This window comes from Callorhinchus milii, unplaced genomic scaffold (genome assembly GCF_018977255.1).
Source record: "Callorhinchus milii isolate IMCB2004 unplaced genomic scaffold, IMCB_Cmil_1.0 Scaffold16, whole genome shotgun sequence".
Lineage (NCBI taxonomy): Eukaryota > Metazoa > Chordata > Chondrichthyes > Chimaeriformes > Callorhinchidae > Callorhinchus > Callorhinchus milii.
The window spans coordinates 8,223,379-8,237,442 of NW_024704757.1; the positions used below are offsets into that span (position 1 = coordinate 8,223,379).

The following is a 14,064-nucleotide window of genomic DNA, read 5'->3' on the forward strand; positions in this document are numbered from 1 at the left end:
TGGCGGGAGAGCCTTCAGTCACTCTGCCCCCAACCTCTGGAATTCCCGCCTCAAAACCCTCCTCTTCGACCATGCCATCGGTCACACCCTCCCCTCCCTGACCCCAGCTCGGGTCTGAAATGCTGTACACTGTCCAGCGCCTTGGGACGTCCTCCCGATGTGAAAGGCGCTATACAAATGTAATCTTGTTGTTGTTGTTTATATTGGTTTATTGCTATTTGTAAGTCCATCAGTCCATTTGCTAACAAATACACAGTCACTGATAACAATAATAATCCTTACATTTGATATTCACACTTTTCATGTTGGGGGAATGTCTTAAAATGCTTCACAGGATGTATTGTAAAGTTCTGTGACAGTTTTGTAGGCAATATGAACTGCACTTGATAGAAATAGCCTGGGAAGCACTTTGTTAACAAATGTCAACACATAGCCTGCTTTTTTAGTGTTTTTGAACAACACCCTGCATTATCTACACAGCCTGGTTGGTTCATAAAGTCAAGTGAGATAGACCTGCCAGAAAGTTAAGAGTTAAATAAGCACGGCTTTGAAGGCTTTAATCAAAGGGCTTGTGTCACTTCATTGGTGTATTTGGGACATCGCTGTGCGCAAACTGGCTGCCGGGTTCACCCACAGATACAGATTTGCAGTAAATCCTGTGAAACACTTTGAGACGTCTCGACAAAGTGATAAAGCAGAGTGGGAGTCAAGAGTGGTGAATTGTATAACCCTGTCCCACAGAGTGATCGCACCAAAATTCATCTAAGATGCTCTTAAGGGTTAAAAAAGGAGTGTTTTTTGTCATCCAGTAATGCGTCAGACAGCATTTATGAAATACAAGATTCTAATGATTATTTTATGATATGTTTCTCATTAGATGTCCAGAAACAAAATGACTAAATATAAGGTATTCCTAAACAATCAGTTGTAATAATAATAATAATCCTTGCATTTGATACACCTTTTATACTGAAAGCCTCAAAGCGTTTCACAGGAAATACTGTAAGTGTAGATGACTGTTGTTTGTAGCGAGGTCAGTCAATTTGCACACGCAAGTTCCCACATTATGTGAATGCTGGATTAATTATAGGACTGCTAGCTAGGACACCAGGAGACACTTCTTTCTCTTTTCCAATAGTATCATGGGATCCTTCATGTCCACCTGAACAAGGGGACAGCCCATGGAAATACAGTGCTCTCTATTGTACCGAACTGGAGTGTCAGCCTACACCAAGAGCTCGTATAGTGAATCCTTATCACTTCAGTAACAATCCCACCTTCCTTACCGGATTCATATTCTATCCATTACAGAGATGTACAAACCAGTTTCCATCATCAGAAACCACAGGTCTAGGAAATACACAGAGCCAACTATTTGAATGAATAAAGATCGCAGGTGTGAGCTGTGTTTAAATGAATTGTGCCCAACCAGAAGAGGGAGTGAAATTTAAAGCGTATCACGAACACATTCGATGTGATAATTGCTTCATTGGATATGTTATGAAACCCTGCAAGTTTCACCCCATCTACGCATGTATCATATCCACACTGCGCCTGTAACATGTGTCTTAATAATAGTAATAATAATAATCCTTGCATTGATATAGCGCCTCATCACATCATTGAGACTTCTCAAAGCACTTCACAGGGTACACTGTATAATAATAATAATATCCTTGCATTTGATATAGCGCTTTTCACGTCGGGAGGACGTCCCAAAGTGCTTCACAGAATATACTGTAAAGTGAATTGACTGTATATTTGTGGGCGAACACGGCAGCCAATTGCGCACAGCAATGTCCCACAAACAGTCGTAGATTGAAAATGACCAATTTATTATTTTTGGTTTTGGAGGGATTATTATTAGGCTCTGTGTGGAGTAAGGAAACTTGCCCAAGGTTTCGCCCTCTGCCTGGAATTGAACTCAGGTCGCTCGCTTGCAAAGCGAGTGCTCTAACCACTGAGCTACAGGACTCCAATCATTAATGAAAAGAGAGTAATAGCCGTAAACAAGCTTAAGGCAATCTGCTGTTTGCAACACCTGTTTTCCTGCAGAGGGGGAAACTGCACTTTCCCCCTTTTGTTTTTTTTGACCAGTTGAACCAGTCAAAATGTAAGTTGAAGTCTTTGTGAATAGAATGACGCACACCTGTCTCTTCTGAATCCCGCCCAAAAAAATTAAAAAGAACTGAACATCTTATTATTGCTCACAGGTATTAATTGTCGATTGCCCACACCTGGAAAGAAACACAAGACCATCCCCTGAAAAAAGTCAACTGCCCCCTTTACAGGAACCATCACCTACCAATTTGAGTGTTAATGAAAGGTTCTACTTTTCCCCATTCAGTCCAGCCTGGATAGCTGATGGGCAATAGAACTTTAAATTGCCCAGTTAAATAAATAACCCTTGCATTTGATATAGTGCCTTATGAATTGACATGCCTCAAAGCGCTTAGCAGGATTTATTGTAAAGTAACATGGATAAGGAGTTGATCATGCTACCTGGGATTGAACACATGTGTGGTGTAATTACACCAAGACTCGAGGAGCCCTGTATACTTTCCCAAAACAACTTTCAGATACTTCAAAACTCCCAAGTTTCATTAGAGGACGTGCCAGACAAGAGCCAGTGAGTGAGTAATTATTGGAAATGCGGCTTATTCAGTTGGGTGAGCATTGAGGGAGCTATTTGAAAAGATTGCCTCAGAGAGTGCATACACAGTATGGGTTGTGTTGTCTTGTCAGGGAGTAAAGAGCACAAGTGGTGGAGGCAGATCACACCAGTGAAATGTGTGTCCAGGGATAAAATCTCAGGTAATAAATTCATTTCTCAAACCAGTGTTTGAGCTGCTTTCTTAAAAATCGATTGTGCGCCTTTCTGAACTGGGAAGGGAACACATACTGTCTTTGTTTTGTAAGGCACTCTCAAGAGTATTTGTTGACATTTTGAGTTAATAGCACAAAATGATATTTAAAAAAAAAATCAATTTCAGGGTCACGATCCTTTTGGCCTGTGGCCACATTGCTGCACAACCCATTTGAGTCCTTGGTCTCATATGGTTACATTTGTCTCTTGTGATAGTGTCTTGTATGTTGTTTTGTTCAGGTTTTAGCGTGCCACCTCCTGTTTAACCGTGATAAACAAAGTGACTTAGCTGAGACTATTATGATGCAAGCGTGGTCTGTGTGGGGGTTTAAAAGTGTCTGTGTTGTAGATATATGGCTGAACCCCCCCCTTTCACTTTTTAAAATCACTCCACAGCGATTCCTCTCCCACTAGAGAAAATGACCAGCCCAATTTTCTGTTGTGCGGTTAAACATTCCCTGCAGCTGCTAAAGTCAGCATGATTCAAAGCAGCCCATTATGTTGTGTGTAGGCAGCTCAAACCAGCTCCATGCCTGGACCCGATACTCACTGCCTCCAGTCAATTTGTGAAAGCTCCATCTGAACTCAGGCGAAGCGAGCTGCTGAGGCTGGTTGAAGGGGGAGGAAGTAAAGCTCAGAGGCTGGGTCCAGACCATGAGTCGATAAAAAGAGAGACAGACACTGGAGAGGCGCTGACAGTCAAAATACTGAGCCAACGCCAGATTGCAGACTGTGTGATAGCAGTATCCTCGTGCACAGCAAAAAAAAAACATCTCAGGGAGCAAGACTGTTTCCAGTTCTACTTATTCAGAAATACGCTTTCTTTCCAAAGTTAACATTTTTGTATTGAAAGCTGCAGCATGATTTTGTAACATAATAATAATCCTTGCATTTGGCGCCTTTTCACGTCGTTGAGACATCTCAAAGTGCCTCATCGTATATAGTGTCAAGTGGATTGACTGTATTTTCTTGGTGAAACACGGCAGGCACTTGCGCACAGCAGCGTCCAATAAACAAGCATGGATTTAATGATCAATTTTTTTTACATACACGGCAGTTTGTAACGTCATATTACAGTATATCCTGTGTCATAAATATGAACTTAATATCTGCTGATTTCAGAATACACGGTCACTCCCCTTTACAGGTGAAGATGTCCTTTCCAACATGAAAGGTGCAGTATCATCTACATAATAACTTGGTTTAAAACCTCACCTGTAGGACGTCAGTTTCAACCGTGCTATCTCCCCCACACCGCCCATCCAATATGAATCTAAACTATGAGCCTAAAGTTGAGGTTTGTGAATGGTGGGGTCGGGGAGTTCAGTGAAGCAGTTATTGAGCTAACCTGCGGGTGAGGAAAGGCATGAATAAGGAATAATAATTAGAATAACGTGAGCGACAAGTACAATAAATGGTATGTGTCACCTGAGACATGCCTTCAGGTCAAAAGGCTCATCCAGCCGTACTTCTATTAGTTCAATCAACTGAACAAAGATCAAAGTGGAACCTGTCTATGGAAAGAATGTAGAAAATATGAACCCAAGGGCCTGGGTAATTTCAGGCATATGGGGGAAGAGGCAGATAAATGGACAGTCAAATGGTGAATGGATGGTTCTATCAGAGAGAGCACAGACAGGATGAGCCAAATGCCTTTCTGTGCTGTAAACCTTTAGGGTTCCATTCCTCAACTAATGGAAATAGTTTTTCTCTTCATCTTATAATAATGATAGTAATGCTTACATCGTAGAGTCCTGTAGCTCAGTGAGTAGAACACTCGCCTTGCAAGCGAGAGACCTGGGTTTGATTCCAAGCAAGGCGGAGTGTTTCCTTACTCCACACGCCTCTGTTTACTTAGCAGTAAGTAGGAATCTGGTTGTTATTCGATTGGTTTTGGTCACTCAAACCACGACTGTTTGTGGGACACTGCTGTGCGCAATTGGCTGCTGTATTTCCCCCACAAAATATACAGTCAATTCACTTTACAGTATATTCTGTGAAGGACTTTGAGACATCTCGTAGACGTGATAAGGTGCTATATCAAATGCAAGGATTATTATTATTTAATCCAGCTGCTTTCACATAAAAAAGTTTGAAATGAGGTTTATAGTAAACATAAAGGTTGTTATAGAGGCACACATATAGAGGCAGGTCATTTTCCAGTTATGTCCCATAAACAACAGTGAGATGAGCAGTCAATTCATTTGAATTTGGGTGTGAATTGTGGGATGAAGAAGGGAACATAAAGCTGGGATAAGTAGAAGAAAGGCTTCACGTTTCTTTGAAATAGCAATTGGGGGTGGGTTCGGGGACAGACAGATTTGAAATTTAATAATTTTTTTTTAAAAAAAGCTTTCATCCTATCAGTCAGATTCAAATTTGAGCTCAGGTGCAGAGGCGAAGGTTAACACGTTGTTCGTGGGTTTTGAATGCAATCAAATTGGATGTTGGACATTTCTTTCAACAAAGGCTTACAGCTGGAATGAGCATCAGATGGTTGTATGAAATAGTGAACAGCTGTTAACATTTTTTGTAACGGGAACTTACTATCAGTTAGAATTGATGCTGTAAATGATTATTTTATCTGCTCAAATCTCTTATCTCTAAGGAGAAAGAAGGTATACCATTTCTGTGTGTTTGTGTGACGAGAGGAGGAGAAATGCACTCGTAATATAATCAATCTCATCTTTATGCCTTTTGTCAATGAACATTTTCAAAATAGCTACAAAACCATTAAGTCATGAATAGCAACTTTTTTTTCTCATTAGTAATCATTGCAAAGATTCTGAATGTCAATTATAATCTATAGAAAGTTTTACTGTTGAGTAATATACAATGTATAGTAAATGGAACATAATAATGGCGTGCAGCAGTCTTAAGTACTTAAAATGCTTGGTTGGCAGATCATAAAGGGATGATTTCTGCCTGACGTTATTTATGTAGATTTACTGTCATGGCTATCTGGGTGTAAAAATGCATGTAGGTGCAATTGTGTCAATAATATAATAATCCTTGCAATATAGCACTTAGACCATCAATGTTTCAAAAAGCTTTACACATATTACAATGCAATACAAATTTAAATTGATCTTGTAACAAAATGCAAAATACTACAGATGCAATACTGCAGTCTGGGTTCTGACGAAGGGCTGTGGACCCGAAATATTGACTCACTATCCTTTCTCCATAGATGTTGCCTGACCTGCTGAGTGTTCCCAGCGACTTCTGTTTTTAAATTTACCTCGTGCCTTTCACTTTGGGAAGATGTCCCAAGGTGCTGGATAATCTAAAGTTAGCTCCCAGGTCTATCAATCTATAATCTTTATTAGCTTTGTATTATCTGCAAATGTAGTCCCTGTGCTTGTGACTCCTAGCTCCAGATCATTTACAGGCCTCCAGATATTTTCAGAAACAGAAAAGCCTCATAGCTTAAGACGAGGTGGAATTTCAGGGCTCAGGAAGTTTCGCCATAGCTTGTTGACTCAGAATTCAAGGAGTGCACATTGGACAACAGGAAATGTACGCATTACATATCAATATATTACAATAATTTGCATTTGCAATTGGATCAAGGCTTTCTGTGTTGCCAGCAACTGCCAGGATAAATACTATTTGAAATGTGTCCTAGGGACACATGCTCCAAGTGCACCCTTTGTACCACCCCACAAATATTGATCCTGTATCAATATTGATCCCACTGTTGAGCAAGAAATGTCCTTGAATGAACTGAACCAATATATAACAGTAACTTCCTTTCATTATCGTTCCTTGATGGCATGGTTCTCATTTAAGGCGTTGTTGTTTGCGGAGGATTTTTGGAGGCAAAACGTTTTCTCAGCATATTTTGTTCAATTTGTCACTGAATTTGTAAATAATTCGGGACTTGTTTTGATCCTCAGTGAAATGTTTCTGTTTATCAAGGTCGTGGTTGAGTGCCACTAAGTATCAGTTTCTGCAAAAGTCAAAAGCGCAAACTTGGTGGCAACGTGAAGAGAGAGACCGTATTTATTGTGAGGCAAAATAGATCGTTGGACGGTTTACGGAGATACCGTGTCTCTGGCCCAACTGGTTCTGTACACTTTTATCCATGACACCCAGAGAACAATTACTCGTGTTTATCTAACACCTTTCAAGAACCTGTCTTAAAGCCTTTCTCTTTGACTGTACCTTTGACAGCCTCCCTCTATTCCTTCCTCCCCCACCTCCTCCATCTCACACTCGGCTCCGATTCTCACTCTGTTTCCGAAAAGTGCTTCAGATGTTCCCCCTACATGAAAGTCGCTATATAAATGCAAAAGTGTTTGAAGGAAATACTGTACTGTATTGCAATATGGCTTATATTTACACAAACTGATTTACTGCTTTTGGAGATCCGAACTTGTTGATCAGTGAGAAATAATTGTTGCTTACTTTAGGCAATTATACAGACATCGGGGAAAAAAGTAACTGAATTATAGTCATTCTACAAAGCAAATATGACACCAGTGAAGCTGCTACTAGGATATCTTTATCAGTGTCATAATGAGGGGAAAATGGAGACATGTCATGTGTTAATTCATCAGTGACGAGTGCAAGGAACATTTTATCACCAATAATAATTAACACACCACATGTCACAAAATATCATCCTGTTAGTGCTATCTTATTAAAATAAGAACCAAACATCATTTTAACTGCAAGTAAAATATTTTAAAACTTTATATGTGCTTGTTTCTTTTTTCCCTCCCATATTCCCTTCTTCCTTGAAGATGTCATTTTTTTACTGTTTACCTTTTTTGCCTCTATTGTAACCTTTCCTCCCACTATTTTTGCCAGAAGTCACTACACTTTATAGAAAACTTGTGAAGTGTTTTGAGATGTTTTGATGTGCTATGTCAAATGCAAGCATTATTATCCAATTTCGGTCTAATAGCTTTCCAAATTCCCTCTTATATTTACTGGAACAATCTGCCTTCATCACTTTCCTAGATCATAAAGTTCCACATATTCACTACTCTGTCTGTTCACTCTGCATTGTCTACTAATTTGATCTCAAAATTACAGGCCCACTTGTTTAATATTGTTTGCCCAAATTAATAATAATAATAATAATAATCCTTGCATTTGATATAGCGCTTTTTATGTCGGGAGGATGTCCCAAAGCGCTTCACAGAACACACTGTAAAGTGAATTGACTGTATATTTGTGGGCGAACGCGGCAGCCAATTGCGCACAGCAGTGTCCCACAGAAAAGTGCCCTATCGAATGCAAGGATTATTATCAATTAATAAATAAAATAAACAAGCCTGCATTTGTTATTGAGCCTGCACCTTTAAAATGTCTCAAATCATTTCATGGTCATTTGTTGTCAAATATAGTGACAGTGTATTTGTTAAAACATTTACAGGAAAGGATAGAGGCAAAAAAAAGTACATGGATCATCATCTTATTGCTGTAATCCACAGAAGAAAAATAAAGCTCAGTAACAATTTGAGTATAGCTGAGCTACGTGCATGCGACAACGGTGAGTAAAATGCGACGTCTTGCAGCAGTTTCAATGTGATAAATCTGTTATGAAATGTTGCGTTTTCTACCCCAGTGGCTGGAATAACATTTTCAATATTCGGTCAACTGCAGACGCAGCGAATTCCAGGAGAATGTGAAGCAGACCAGTGCTAGCGGTGGAGTTTTCAGTGAAGGCTCATAGCGATTCAAAATCTTATTTCGGATTTGAGAGAATGCTTGAGCGACTATACTCAATCTTGACGCCTGCTCAAAGTAGGAATAGCAGGTCGATGGCCTTCCACATTGACTATGCAAGAGTGTTCTCTCACGCAGTTTGTCCAGGCTTCTGGTGATCAGAGCCCTTCAGCAAAGAGAGTAAATCAGGCTGATGTAGAACAAGAAATTGGTGTTTTATGTCAGCCTTCTTTGGTCAGCAGCAGACTGGTGACAGCCTGGCTCAGTTGGCAGCGCACTCGTTTCTGGGTCAGAGGTTTGTGGATTCAAGCCCCACATAGGACTTTGAGATGGTTGTCCAGGCTGACGCTTCAGTGCAGCACTGAGAGAGGGCTGCAAAGGTGAAGGTTAAAGATCTTGTGACACTATTTATTAATGCCAATCAATATTGAATTAATTCATTAATTGAATTGATATTTGATTTTGACATCGCACCAGTAAAGACGAAACATCTTACAAGCGTTTCACAAGGAATTGCTATAAAGCGTTGTGTATTTGAAAAGAGATGGGAGTTTCTACCTATGTTTTGGGCAATGATCCACCAGATAAATTAATGCTTCCCTTCAAGGCTGTATGGCTGCGTGCAAAAGGCCTGCCATCGTTGCCTAGACATCGTTACACTTAACATCAACTCCCATGTGAAATGCCATAAGCCAGTGTTATAAGCGTTGGATCAAATGCAGGGCTTATTATATTATAAACGTATCTCGGGTCACTAGCAAAACTGAGATGCTGTGAGAAGTTCAATACAGATAAAAAGAGATGAGGATCATTGTTACCAGATAATTTGGTCATTCATTCATTCATTCATTCATTCATTCATTCATTCATTCATTCATTCATTCATTCATTCATTCATTTACATATCTTTATGTAAATATGCTTGTAAGGGAACTAAGTATCATAATACGCAGTTAGTTTTGAACTTATCATTTAGTTGAGTTGCTCCAAGTTATTTATTTACATATATATATATATGGAGTCCTGTAGCTCAGTGGTTAGAGAACTCGCTTTGCAAGTGAAAGACCTGGGTTTGATTCCCGGCAGGGTGAAACCTTGGGCAAGTTTCCTAACTCCACACACCTGACAATAATCCCTCAAAAAAAAACATAATAAATTGGTCATTTCAATCCACAATTGTTTGTGGAACACTGCTGTGCTCAATTTGCTGCCGCATTTCGCCCATAACTATTCACTTTCCACTCTATTCTGTGAAGCACTTTGAGACGTCTAGAAGATGTGAAAAGCTCTATATCAGATGCAAAGATTATTATTATTTATTTCATGACTGTTTGTGGTACATTGCTGTGTGCAAATCGGCTGCCACATTGGCCCACAGAATGCACAGTCACTAGACTTTATAGTAAATCATGTGAATTGATTTAAGACTTCCCGACAACGTGATAAGTTGCGATATTACATGTAAGAATTATTAGCACTGTGGCTCAGAGAGAATTTCTCCACACTTCCTTTATGGGGGCAAGCAATCTGTTATGAATTAGCCCGCACTGTCATCTGAATTTCTGGTTCAGTGTGGCGCCAATAATGTCGTGTTGTACTTCTGTGATTTTTACTGGAGCAGCGATTGTTTAAATAACCTCCACATACAGGATTTATTTATTATTCCACACTCATATTTGATATTAGTTCATAAGGAAGTGGAAGTGTTTTGGCTCAGGGTGCCTGGGATGCTGCCAATTCCCCTGAAGGAACAGAACTGTGGGATGCACTGTCTAAAAGACACTTATACTTAATAAAAAGCCATTAAGGGTGTGGGGAAAGCTGCAGTATTTACAGCTGCCAATGGTATGATTCTACAAAACATATTTGAAAAGTGAACTAAAAATGGAGACTTATGCCAAGGAATGTCATTTATGCAGGTCTAACTTGTAAAATGGTTAAACACTCCCAGGCAACTGGGTATTGATTAGAAAGTAGTGATTTAAATACAAACTAGAGTGATGGGGATGGAGGGGAGGGAGGGGGAGAGAAAAAGTGATGGGGGAAGAGATATAGATTCTGATGAGAGGTAGAAAGAGTGACAGATAGGGGAAGAGAGAGAAAGAGTGATGGGGGAAGAAGAGAGAGATGTAGGGAAGAAGAGAGAGATGCGGGAAGGCGGAGAAGAACGAGCTGGGTGGGGGACAGAGAGAGAGAAAGATTTTTTCTGGAGAGAGAAGTGCTCTGGCATTTTACCCCGCACGAGGGGCACTATATAAATTCAAGTTGTTGTTGAGGGGTATGGGTAGATGCTGGTCTCCAGGGATAAGAACCAACACAATGTGATTGGCTTGTAGGATCTAACAGGCTTTTTCTGTTCTAAACTTTCTGGGTGGAAGGAAATGCAATGTTGTAATAATTACTGCAAGGCCCTTTCACCCATTTTGAAATAAAAGGCAACTTCTTTCTCTCTCCAAAAACTCCATAGTGCTAAATGATAACTTTGTAACATCTTTACTCGTCTCTGAGTCAGAAAGTTGTGGAATTAAGCCCTACCTCAGGCCTTTGAAATCTTATAGTCTTGTCTGACGCTCTAACGCAATGCTGGGAATGGGCTGAATTGATAGAGATACTTCCTTTGGATGAGATATTAAACCAAGGTCCCACCTACCTGTTCAGGAAAGCATTAAAGATCCTGTGGTACTATTCAAAAAGACAAGGGCGTTTCTTCCAATATCCTGGTCAACAATCCTCCAGATCAAATTACCCATTCTTGTTGTTTATGGACATTGCTGTGCACAAATTGGCAATTGCAATCGTCTACAAAATACCACAGTTACAACACTTTATGCTAAATCCTATGAAGCAAGCACTTTTGGACGTCCTCTTGACATGAGAGGCAACATATCAATTGTAAAAGATTATTGTAACTCCTGCACAGCTTGTGTCTGCATTCAGCTGCTTAGCTGAAAACAGAATTAATGAAATTCAAATCCTGTTTGAACTCTGCTCTTCCTCATTCGTACAAATCTTTGGGATTGTTTGGAACTGTTCTGTACAATAAAGGGATAATGGATGGCTCCAGTTTCCTCTTTGTTTTCTCCGTGTAGCTTAAAAAGTGAAAACAACCTGCAAGTAATTGTAGAGCATCTGACACTGGGCGCAGAGGAAGTATCACTTAAGGAAATAATATATGAGAGTCGGGCCAGAAAGGATCTCATTGATGTCTATCGTCTGACAAAGTCAAAAATGGATTTCGTGGCCACAATGGGTAAACCACATCCTGGAGTGATGCATTAAGTCTACGACCACAATAAACATTCAGAGACAAAATCTCAAAGCATTTTGAGAAGTATTACACTTCTTGTTGAATCGCATTGCTTGATTTTATGCACAAACTGCCCCTGATCTCTGTGTGCCTCTATATTATCCTTCTCTGTCTCTTTGTATCATTCATGATCGCTCTATCTGTGTCATCGGTGAGCGCTTGAGCTGAGAGCCCAGCAGCGTGAGGAGCGAACTGAGTGAGGTGGAACAGAGTGAGAATTCTGTTAAGGAATTTGGCGAGAGTGGGAATTTGGTGCAGAGGGGGAAAGTGGTACATAATTATAAAATATATAATAGTTATATTAAAATAATATAAAATATGTCTGGGAATATGGCAGCGCAGCTGAGACTGGTTGCATGCACAATGAGGGAACTCCAGGATGCTTTGTGCTTAACTAGTGCTGGGGGTAAAGGTATAAACTAATTTTGAGGGGGGAAGGAAATTAGGATGTAGGATCAGGGTAGAGAAACAAGTTATGTAGAGGGCTGGGCGTGACGAATAGCAATGTAATAAGGAGTAGTCCAGAAAAAGGAGGGATTAGACAGGGGAGAAATGCAGAGCAGACTCAGTCGGTCTTGGAGTGTATGTACGTAAACTTTGAGGAAGGAAGGCTGACATCCTCTTCCTTTCCAAATCTGCAGTACAACTGCACAGAGCCATGGAGGTTAAGGCACCTCAGAGGGTGTTTTGTCAGTATGCAGTGGAGCATTGAGCCCTGCAGGGACGAGGAGGAAATAAGGTGGGAAGCAATGAGCGGCCTTGACAATGGAATGTCTTGCTGTGCAATGGCAATGTATTCCTGTACTGAGTGGAGTTGGCAGGGGTCAAGGCCTTGTTACCCTACTCGCTATAATGTTCCCGATCCCTGTCTCTTTTTGTAACCAATGAGTTGACCTTAATCCACTTGCATTTCTCACATTGTTAATTTAATGTTTACGTTTTCTGGAGGAGAAAAGCAAAGGAGCTGCAGCGGTAAAGCCCCAAATATTAAAAGCTCTTAATGTGAAGATGAAATTCCAAATTGCTCGGTGAATTGGTGATGAGGGTCGTGAGTCAGATTTGTTTTGAAGTTAGATAGATTTTAGGTGCCAGCAGCTGTACAGCTAGTCCTGTAGAGCTCACACAAAGTAATGCTGAGCACCCTTATAAACAAACATTGGCATCAACTGGTGAGTAAAGGGGATTTCCCATTTGTAAGTAACCAATGTGTAAGGTTCCACAAATAACGTGATGCGATTGAACAATTTTCTGAAGGATCATCGACGAGAACCCTGGGAAAAACACTTCTCTTTCTAAATAGTGATCTTTAACTTCCACTTGAGAAGACAGAAGCGACCTTTGTTTTAATGTCTAAGCTGACATTGCAGCTGCGATGCCAGCTAACACATTAAAAATACAACGTCTCATTGATGTGTCAGCTCAACGTGTCAACACGGGCTTAAACCCACAGCCTTATGACCCGGAGGCAAGAGTGCTACTAACGGAGCCAAACTGTAACAGATTGATGCAGCAGAATTTCAAGGACCCTATTGCTTTGTTAGTGTTGCCAACTCTCAGGAATTCAAGCTCAGAAGGAAATGCCACCTGAAACATTCAGAGAAACGTTGTGGCTTCTGATGGGGACTTGGTTTACCCAGAAACAGTTTCCGTGTTACATTTTGATCTCTTTGAAGAAGACTGCTTGGTTTAACCCAATTATGAGGCAGACTTTTCAGCTCTCCTCTGGTGGTGTTCCTCATGGCTGAATGCACCGAATGAGGGAATTACATGCTTCATCTATTTTATGTGTCCTTGAAACTGTTTCTGTATCATAACTTTCCTCTCCAGCCTCATCTCTATTTTCTCTGAACTTCTGAGATGTTGATAAGAATACAAGAATAGTGTATGGGGGCGTGTGGAAGGATAGTAAATTTACTACATTTTATAACTGATGTTGATGTGTTACAAATTTGTTATAACAGGAACGGGAATATCTCCCAGTGTTAAAAAGACCTATTTTAATAAAGCCAACGCTCTATTAAGGTAGGTTAGTCATAAGTTGGTCATTCACTTCTTTGCTGTTGGTGTGACTGCTTTATGCATTTTGCTACTACATTTGCTTACAAATACATAGCATTGCCAGCAATTCTGTGAGAAATTCTTTGATAATCCTGAGAATTGGTATGGCACCTTCCACATTGGGAGCATGGCTTAAGAGTGCTTCAAATAATTT

At 40.2% G+C, this 14,064-nt stretch overlaps 1 long non-coding RNA gene across 1 annotated transcript in view; it reads left to right on the forward strand.

Annotated features, from left to right (window-relative positions):
* Window positions 1-2,720: 2,720 nt before the first annotated feature.
* LOC103178689 overlaps window positions 2,721-14,064 on the forward strand; it is a 192,854-nt gene continuing 181,510 nt past the window's right edge. Inside the window, exons 1-2 of the long non-coding RNA XR_006085539.1 lie at window positions 2,721-2,814; window positions 8,253-8,369. This is a non-coding gene — a long non-coding RNA (uncharacterized LOC103178689). The remainder of the gene's footprint in view (window positions 2,815-8,252; window positions 8,370-14,064) is intronic.